General features: G+C 49.1%; 1 long non-coding RNA gene across 2 annotated transcripts in view; it reads right to left on the reverse strand.

Moving 5' to 3' along the window:
- Positions 1-44: 44 nt before the first annotated feature.
- The window catches only part of LOC139798102 (uncharacterized), a 16,315-nt gene continuing 6,999 nt past the window's right edge, over positions 45-9,360 (reverse strand). Inside the window, exons 3-6 of one of the 2 annotated variants that reach the window (XR_011726728.1) lie at positions 7,184-7,279; positions 4,739-4,875; positions 3,290-3,447; positions 45-2,704 (exon numbers count right to left, since the gene is read on the reverse strand). This is a non-coding gene — a long non-coding RNA (uncharacterized lncRNA). The remainder of the gene's footprint in view (positions 2,705-3,289; positions 3,448-4,738; positions 4,876-7,183; positions 7,280-9,360) is intronic. The other variant, XR_011726729.1, reaches the window with a different exon arrangement.

Below are 9,360 nucleotides of genomic sequence, written 5' to 3' on the forward strand. Positions count from 1 at the left end.
CTGTCTTTTGGTGTCCTCACACTTCTGCAGAGCAGGTAAAGAAGAAGGAAGAGAAGACAAAAAAGTGGTTTTAAAAGTCTGCATGCTGCTCTAACGTGAGGGCAGAGTCTCAGCATGGCTCCACCATTTCTAGAAGGCAAAGTGTCAATAATACCAGAAGTGACTACCATGTTCCCTGGTCAACTTACTCTTGTCATGTTCCCTTCCAAAATTCTTCTAGAAACAAGTTTTCCCCTCTTTACATATTACTGCCTTATTACATAGCCCTACAAGACTGCAGGTTTTTCTCTAATGGAAGATAATTTCCAGAAACACACTATGCATTTGTATTTTAAACATAATTAACCAGAAAATATGTCCAGATCTGCTTTTTCCTCCCTGTCAACAGTTCAAATTCTTTTCTGAATCTAAAGAAAAGTTTTTGGTTTAATGGAAGGGTTAATGGATGGTGCCTGTAATCATGAAGCTGAAGACAAGAAATGAAGCTCATTCCAGAGACAGATACAGTAATAACCTCTGAAGTCCTCCTTGGCCCAAGGCTTCTTCTAGGCTGCTGCCCTTGCTGTGCCTCACCTTGCCATGCCAGCAGCTGAGCCCCTGCCCCTGGGGGTGCTCAGGACCCACTCCCATCCCCTGGTGCCAGGATCAGATGCAGATCAGATGAAGGATGAAGGGCTGTAGCTGGGGCACCACTGCTGGGGTCCCCACCCCACACAGCCCTTGGCCCTGGGGGTGCTCCAGGGGCAGCAAGTTAATGAGTGCATGGAGCTGAACTTGTCCCTGGTGTCACTGCTGAGGTCAGTGCAGGTACCGAACAGCCCGCAGGGTCCTGTTTCTGCACTCAAGAGGGGTGCAGCAGATGGAAGCATCTCTCCTGCAGAGAGAGCTCAGCACACGACATGCTGCCTCATAGCTGGTGTTTCTGGGCTTATCTCTTCACTAAGCTTTTCAGAAGGATGCCTCTGAACAACTCCAGTCATGGATATTCAAGGATAAAAGGGTCTTTGTCGAATTTTCTTTGGAAGAAACTGCCAGCAACAGCCCCGTGGGGGTAGAAAATGTCCTGCAGGGTACAGTGCAGCCAGCAGCACCAGGAACCAGAATTTAAGCAGGGTACAGCAGTGGCTTCTTGTAAGGTGGGCTCACTGCTGTCCATGTGCTCCTCAACTCAGGATCTGAAAGTGGAAGTCTTGTCATCAGACAACCTGGAGCTTAGGCCCTGATGCTGTAGATGGAATAAAAAATGGGCAATGCAAAGTTCCCAAGTCCATGCTGAAAGACCTTTGTGCCATTGCTGGGAGAGGGAATTTGTTTGGCTTGAGCCCTGGAGGGGGCATGCAGGGCTTTCCTGGGGTAAACAAATAAAGTGGGGAAGTGTCTCTGAAAGCTGTAATTGACACAGGGGCTCTAAAAGGGGCTGCTCCCAGTGGGAGGTCACCACGCTGCTTGAAGTTCCCTTACTCTCCCCTTCCCTGGAAATCACACATCATGGCTTGCAGCTGCCTTCTCTCCAGTAAAACTCTAACCAGCTAAGAGCCATAAAAAGACTGAAGCACAGAAAGGTTGGGAATCTGATGTGATGAGGAAGGACACGCTGACAAAATGCCCATGAAACATTTTGGGGAGCAGGGCAGAGCAAGAGAAGAGCTCCTGGAGGAAGATGGTGAATACTTCAGAGGAGTAGAGATGGGGTGAAGGAAGGCCCTCAAGACATCTGGCAGTCCTGTGGAGAGGAGTTTGCCAAGAAGACTTCATGACATGTGCCAAGGTATTGCCACCCAGGAGGGACTGGATCCCTTGTGCCCTTGGTACTTACACAATCCAAGAGCAAACATTTCTTCAGGTCCATGTCACACAATTGAATTAGTGCAAAGAGCTCCAGGAGTTAAACATTTGGGAAAAAATATTTTGAGGACAAGTATTGTCTTCCTATAAGCATGACTGGGATTTGCACAAAGTGTCCCATTTTAAGTTGGCAGGCAACTGATGAAATGCAGAAGCAGCAAAGTGGGGACCAGAGGGAGCCAGTCTCTTTTGGAGCTCCTTCCTCCCAGCACCTTGAAAGTGTTGGCAGATCCTGCTGGCATCAAAACTCCACAGCCTGCTTCCCATGTTGAGCTGGGAAAAGTCCTGACACACGCATTAATGACAGAAAGCACATCTAACATCTGTTAGTTGCAGGAGAAACAGTGAGGCCCCATGAAGAGCTCTCCCCGTGTGCTTGCTGGAGGGTCAACTTGCCACATCACCCTGCTCTGGTTCCCTCTCACACCCCAGCCCAGGTCTTACACCTTTGGTGCTTGCATCCAAGCCCAGGGATGTTGAAGGGCATCTCTTGTAGGGTCTATCACCAGTGATGCCAGGGGAGTCACCGCTTGAGTGCTGCTTTTAGCCCTGCAGAGCAAACTCACCGCAGCGCAGTCCCATCAGCATCAGCGCAGCCTCACAAAGGGTGACTCCTGCTTGCTCAGCCTCTCTCCAGCACCTGATCCTGCATGCAGACAGCACGGAGATCTTTTTTCTCTCTCTCTTTCACTTCTGATCCTTTTTCCTTCCGCTCATTCCTTCTTCCCAAACACCTGGGTGCAGCTCTGCTGGTAGAAACCCCAGGGAGTTATTCCTGCTGCATCCTGGGCAGTCCAGCAGAGGTGGTGGTCCTCTGATCTCTCCTCTTACACCCTTTCCAAGAAGCTAGTTCTTGGCACTGCAGGAAGAGGGATTATTTGATCTTTATTAATTTATTGAAGGGAAGGAAGAGGGTGGAAATTGCAACGAAAGGGACGGCCAGCAAGATGGCAAGGAAGAGAGGTTAAAAATGAAGTCATCATCTAATTGGCCCGCAGTGAATTATTCACATGTATAATCTTTTTTTAAAAAAAAAAAATTCAGCACAAGGCAATGCAAGTAAATGCTGTTCATGTTTAAAAGTCATTTCCATAAGTAAGTGCAATTTCTCTACTGTTTGCCCCTGTTTAATGAAGTGAAATCTTGTTTGCATTCCTCCCAATTTCCTAACGAAAGGCGCCCAAGCGTTTGCACCAAAATTACTCGGCCCAAATTAAAACCCTCCAACACTTAAAAAAAAAAGGAGAAGGGGGGGAAAAATCAGACTTATTTTTAAAATGCCTTAAGTGCATCCCAGCATCCTAATTTATTTTTAGACACTCGTTATTAAGAGTAGTAGTAAGTTTCCCCTTCTCCCTCGCTCTCTCTCTTATTTAAATGAACTTAATGGCAATAGATGCAAATGTCTGGAAGAGGAAAATAGTTAACATTTATTTATTCTTACTGTTGTCTCTTCCCTGGCTGGTGTCATTAGAACAGTTCGTTGCATCCCATTCGCTCCCATTAGCTCTGCTATCAGAGCCACCCAGCACGACTCCAGCACGGCTCGAAGTGCTTTCTGCGGCCCACATAGGGACTACATCATCATCTCCCAGGCACTGGCTTAATGACAAGAGGGAAAAAAAGAAAAAAAAAAAATCAGAATATATTGCACAGCGATCTGGGGAAACAACAACAAAACCCACAGCCCCCGTCACCCGGTGCCATCTCCCCTCGGCCCCGGGCACTGGGCCCTGCCTGGCCTGGATGGACAGACGGACAGACGGATGGATGGGCCGTGGTGCTGGGACCAACATGGCTTCACAATTCATTGATCTGGGCAATGTGCAGAGAAATCTGCCAACGGGGACCTCCAGTGCTTGGAAACGTGCTCAGGAGGACCCAGCGAGGCTGGAATGGGTTCAAGCAGCTGCTCACCACCTCGGAGCCACCTCCCCCCGGCACAGGTCCAGCTCCCTGACCGGGACAGGGATGGGGGCTGGGACCCCCTCACCGGGTGGGCCCTGCTCTCCCCCAGTGCCAGAGCAGCCATGTCCCCATATGACAACCCTGCACTGCCCCAGCCCCCCCGGCCACACTGCAGAGAGCAGGGACAGAGCCCTGACCCCCCTGGGGGGTGGTGGCAGGGATAAGTGGCCCAAACCCACCCTGACCCCAACCACCAGGGTCCTCTCCACCCCCTGGATGTGGAGGTGGACACGGCCACAAGAGAGAGGGAGATGGTGGTTCCCCTGCCCAGCCTGGCCTGGGGGTTTGTGCTCCTGGGGGACAGGTGGGTGAGGATGGGGGACAGGGAGAGCAGCACTGGGTGACAGCACCTGCTGACAAAGCAGCATTTGGGAGGGAGGACATCAGCATCTGTGGCACTGACACATGAAAGAGAGGCAGCAGCTACTGCAGGCAGGGATGGAGCTGGGCAAAGGACCCTCCCTCTCTCCCTCCCTCTGGAAAGTTGACATTGTCTCCCGTGATAACTTTTCTGCTGAGGCAGGAGACACTTTACTGCAGAGTTGCACACAGCAAGTATCTGCCCTCCCCCCCCCAGTCCCTTTTCATCCTCTCCCTCTCTCTCTCTCCAGCATCATTTACATCCTTAATTAGCTGTAATTCTGCAGTGCTCATTAGGGAAGGACTGGGAAATATCAAGGAGCCCACAAGCAGGGGGCTTCAGGGGAGAGGGAGAAAGAGGAGGATGTGTGTGTCAGGCTGAGAGGGGATGCCCAAGACTGGATTGTGGAGCCAGGAGCTACTTGCTTAATTTGGGTGGGATGATTACACTAATTTGGGAGCACTGATCCAGTGATGGGGTTAAAGAGGCCACTCTGCCCCACCTAGAAAGGCAGAAGGCTTGTCCAGAGGATAGCAACATCTCACCAAAAGGACTTGTTCTTACCTCCTTGCTTGCAGGTGATGTCTCTCTGCTGGGTCATTCAGTGCTCCTAAAGCAGGAGGAGGGCAACCTGCCCTGCAGTGCAGCTACACAAACCTTTCCTCCAGCCTTGCAAGGAGTTATCCAGCGAGGAGGCTTCCCTGGAAAATACAGCTGACTTTAAACTATAGCTAAAATTTACATTCCAGGTTGCTGAATGAAATACATCCTTCAAGCCCAAATGGATAAACATTGTGAAGTTTTATTGCTGGTCCAGATATTGACATAATTGCTTTGGGGACCAGCAGCAGAACTGAGCAGTTCTGACCTGGACTCCCTTTCACCCAGGGGAGTACAAACACAGAGAGAGTCAGACCCTACCTCTTCAAAGTCTCAAGGTACAAGACACTTAGGAGGTACTACTGCCTCCTTGCCTTAGCTGAAGACAGCAAGTGGATTTCAGTGACCTGGGCAAGGACATAAAGCAAATCTGTGGCAGAGCTAGGTGGTGACCCCCAATTTCCTACTGCCTCTGTTTTTTAATTGACTGCTTAGCTGTATCTTTGCTTGAGGTTTGCTGTTCATGTAAAAGTCTGTCTGTGAAATCAGAGGAGCTGATCAGGACAGGACAGTCTTTGCAAGTCCATCCTACTGCTCTTCACTTGCTGGCAATGAGCTGAGCAGTCAGGATGAGGTGTGATGGTGTGGCCCACCACAGACACAAAATATCCACTGGTGCCTGTAGGATTATTTAAATATACATGGCCATGTGCACAAACAGGCACAGGCACTTTGAAGCATATTCCTCTTTTATTAACGTCTCCAAAGTCCTGTTAATATTTAGATGAAAGTTGCCATAACAGAGAATCAGAATAAGCAAACATGCCAGCACAAGTTGTGAGAAAAGCCTGGTGAAGTATGACCTTATAGAAGTGCCCAGGACTTTGAAAAACAGCATTTCAGTGATTCTATTGTTGTCTCTGAGGTTTAGCACAGGTTAACTCCCTTTGCACTTAGTCAAGACAACTTACTCATATTGCTCAAACAGAGAAGCCTGGCCTGGCCCACCTTCCCCTATGAACATCTGGCTTTCCTGTAGTGTTTGGAAGAGAGATTTCTAAGATCTTCACAAAGGAGATAAAATTTCCAGCTCCACTTGACATGAAATTTGGGTTGCAAAAAAGTAGCAGTGGACCAGAGGCTTGCCTCCAAAGCAACAACTGTGATGCAAAATCTTCTCTGCATTTCCAAGGGACCATTTAGTCAAGGTTTTCAAGGACAAATTGTCAATGGCAAACCTTCAGAACAGATTTTGTCCATTACCATTCTTATATTTGGGTAGAAAGAAAGAGATCAGGACAAAAAAAAAAAAAAAAAGCTATAACCACATGCCTATCAGAGATGTTCAGCTGGTAGAAGGAAAGGTGTCTCATCATTGTAGAAGCCAGAGATGCCTCTTAGCTTAGACCTCAGTATGATCTTAGCTCTGCCCACATGTGGGCAGCCACAGGATCTGCACCCAGACACCCACAGAGGGTGTGGAGTGGAGAGAGCTGCTCGTGGCTCCTGTGCCACAGCTCAGGCTTGCATGGAGCTGTCTGCACTCTCCTGCTCACAGCAGTCAATGATTTCCTTCAAAGTGGCTCAAAAGTGTCTTTTGCAAATTGCTCATTAGTGGGTTCTCTGGTACTTCCAGTACCAATGAACAGAGTCATTCCCACAGCTTACTTCCCAGCATTACACTTTCCTCCTCTTATACTTCACCCTTCTGCTCGGAAGCCTTCTTGCCTTTTGCCTTGCAGCAGGAGTCAGACATCCCCAGCTCAGACACACGAGGCTGACATGAGGATAAGCAGATGTCTAGAAACACAGGTAAAGCATGAATCATATTCAAATAGGAGCCACCTTTCCCACGGTTTGGATCCAGGGCTGGCTGTACCGATGGTGGACCCAAAGCATAAACAAATGTTCCACATGAGTGTCAGCATCAGCAGCAAATCTGCACCAGGGCTGGACAGCCCTGCATCAGCAGAGAGATGTCAGGAGAAACCTCCTGACATGTATGCTCTCTTCTGTCCGTTTGTGGACACTCACAGGGGAGCTAAATTATGTATGTGGGTGCAGATTTATATTCTCATGTGTGTGTTGAGGTGTGCCTGATCCTGCCCACCAATATGTGCAGATGCCAGGAGAGGAAGGGGGATTCCCTGGGCTGCAGACCAGCTGAAGTCTGGGCTACACTTTGTGGGCTGCTCTAAAGCACCAGCTCTAAGGCTTTATTTCCAGCACAGAGTGTTTTGCCCTACTAAGAGCCAATGAAACCATGTCTGCAAACCTCTCTCAGGTATCCCACAGCAGATAGGACACCAAGGAAACATCAGGGAAGACGTCTGGTCACTCAGACTATGGTAAGTTAGAGAAGAAGCATAGGGCATGAAAAGAGACCACTCACATAACTTGTAGAGATACCTGGCTGACTGAATAGCACGGTTCAAACCCACTTTGCAAGTGTTCTCTCAGTTTGCAGCAACATTCTTCTCCATCTTCTCGATTCTTTCACAGGGCCTTGGAAGAAACAAGAGATTTCCTGCTGGTTAGTTTGCCTGGCATTATTGGCTGAGCCAATAACTCTTACCAGGAGGAGCAGAGCTCTGACTTGGCTGCAGACAACTCAGACCTTGGACTTTGCTCACTCTCTGCAGCCCAGGTCCAGACAAGGCTTTAGAGCATCTCCTTCAGAAGTGGGTCCTCTCCTGGCCAAGCCCAACGATGCCTTGGTGCCTCCTGCAGAACCTGCCTGGCTCCTCAGGCATCCCCATCCCTCCTGCAGAGACTCCAGCAGCCAGAGGCAGGGAGAGGGAGACTGATAACAAGGAAAAGCAGCAGATGAAAAGTAAACTTGCACTGCATAAATTCTTCAGTAATTTTTTATAAGGATGCAACATTTGTAACAACTTGCCAAGAACAACACTGAAATTATTTCAAGGTTTCCCATTTGTTTGTAAAGTGAATATTAAAAGTGCAGGCAGCAGCCCAGTTCCCCTGGGAACTCTTAGTGTCTGTAGTAACGAGGTCATTCCTTTTTTATTAGGAGAAGGGTTTCTGTAAAGTTAAATGTGCTGACAGCCTCTTGCCTTTGATGTTGGGTTTCACCTCAGTCCCTCCTGCAGATACTGCTGCTCCTCCCACGCTAAGACACATCCCTGACAAACAATCTCCCCTCTGTCTTCCCTCCTTGTTTGTTTAGATGCATGATAGGCAGCTATGGTAAAGGGCAGCACACGAGGGTGGGCTGGAGTTTCAGTGGACAGGAGAGATGGGAGAGATGTGGTTCCTGTAATTAAGTCAGTCTTCATTCCCCCAAACTGCCAGGACTCACTACCCTGCATTTTATTGACCAGACAGATAATTACAGTGACAGCAGCCACAAAGCCCCGAGTTACACTGGCACTCAAATTGCCATGGTGCCACATTCAGATGACCAAGAGAGCTGCAGAGCCACAGAGCCAGGTCTGGAAGGGGAGGCAGGAAGGGGCCCCCAGCTCCATGCCTGCTCCTCCAGGGCTCTCCTTGCTCTGCAGCTAGAGAGACAATCCCACCTCCCTGCCAGATCGGAAAGGCTCCTCCCCAGGAGGACACAGAGGAACCTCTGCTGCTGACCTGAGTTCTCATGGCTCCTGCTCAAGCATCTTCCCTGCCCCATGCCCTGGAGATCCCTGCAGAGTGGCCTCCAGGCACCCGTGTACCATGGCCACCTGGCCACGGCCAGCAAGGACACTGAAATACGGGTGGGCTGTGATCACCCCATGGCACAAACTGCTGACCTGTGTGAAAGAAGGGACATCTGATGGGGATGTCACGGAATTACCACTTGGGAGACTCAGTTCTGGGCTCCACCAAAGAGTTCCCTGCAGTAAGAAGCACAGCAAATTAACTGAGCAGTCTGCCCAGAGAAGGCACCGGGTGGTCCCAGGAGCCTCGTGTGGTGTCTGCTCTGTCCATGCACACCCCACAGCCAGAACAAGGGACCTGAGTCCCAACCAGCACCTCAGCACAGCACGGGAACACAAAGAAACTAACATATTTTTTTTTGTTTGTTTGAACATTAAACAGGCAACAATGCCCACAAAGCTTATTGTGTGTGGCCACTCCTTATAGCAGCAAAAGATAAATAATAACATTCATGCTTCAAAGTGAAGTGCACATTGTGTGCACCCAAATAATAAGAAATAATGTGAGTATCCTTGTTCATCATGGACATAGTAGGAAGAAATCAGCTTCTTCCCTGGGAACGAGTGCTTAGGAATGATTTATTCACTCTTAGGAAATGAATGCAAAAACCAAGGAGACACCGTTGTGCACTGAGGTGGACCAGAAATTTGTGTGCTCATATTTAACCACAGGATCAAGAATTGCAATCGGATGGCTGGTGATGGCACCAAAACCACTTCAGCTCTGGGGCCAACATTCAAAACCAACCATGAGCCAGTGATGAAGAAAGGCTGTGACCTCAGCTTCCACTGCTGTTCAGTGGCTGACATCAAGCAGGCTGCTACCCTCCAGATTCATTTACAGACCACAAGCATTTGCATCAGCAGACTGACCCTCTGGAGGCATGGAGATGGCCAGAAACTACAACCCAGCAA

This window comes from Heliangelus exortis, chromosome 7 (assembly GCF_036169615.1).
Source record: "Heliangelus exortis chromosome 7, bHelExo1.hap1, whole genome shotgun sequence".
NCBI lineage: Eukaryota > Metazoa > Chordata > Aves > Apodiformes > Trochilidae > Heliangelus > Heliangelus exortis.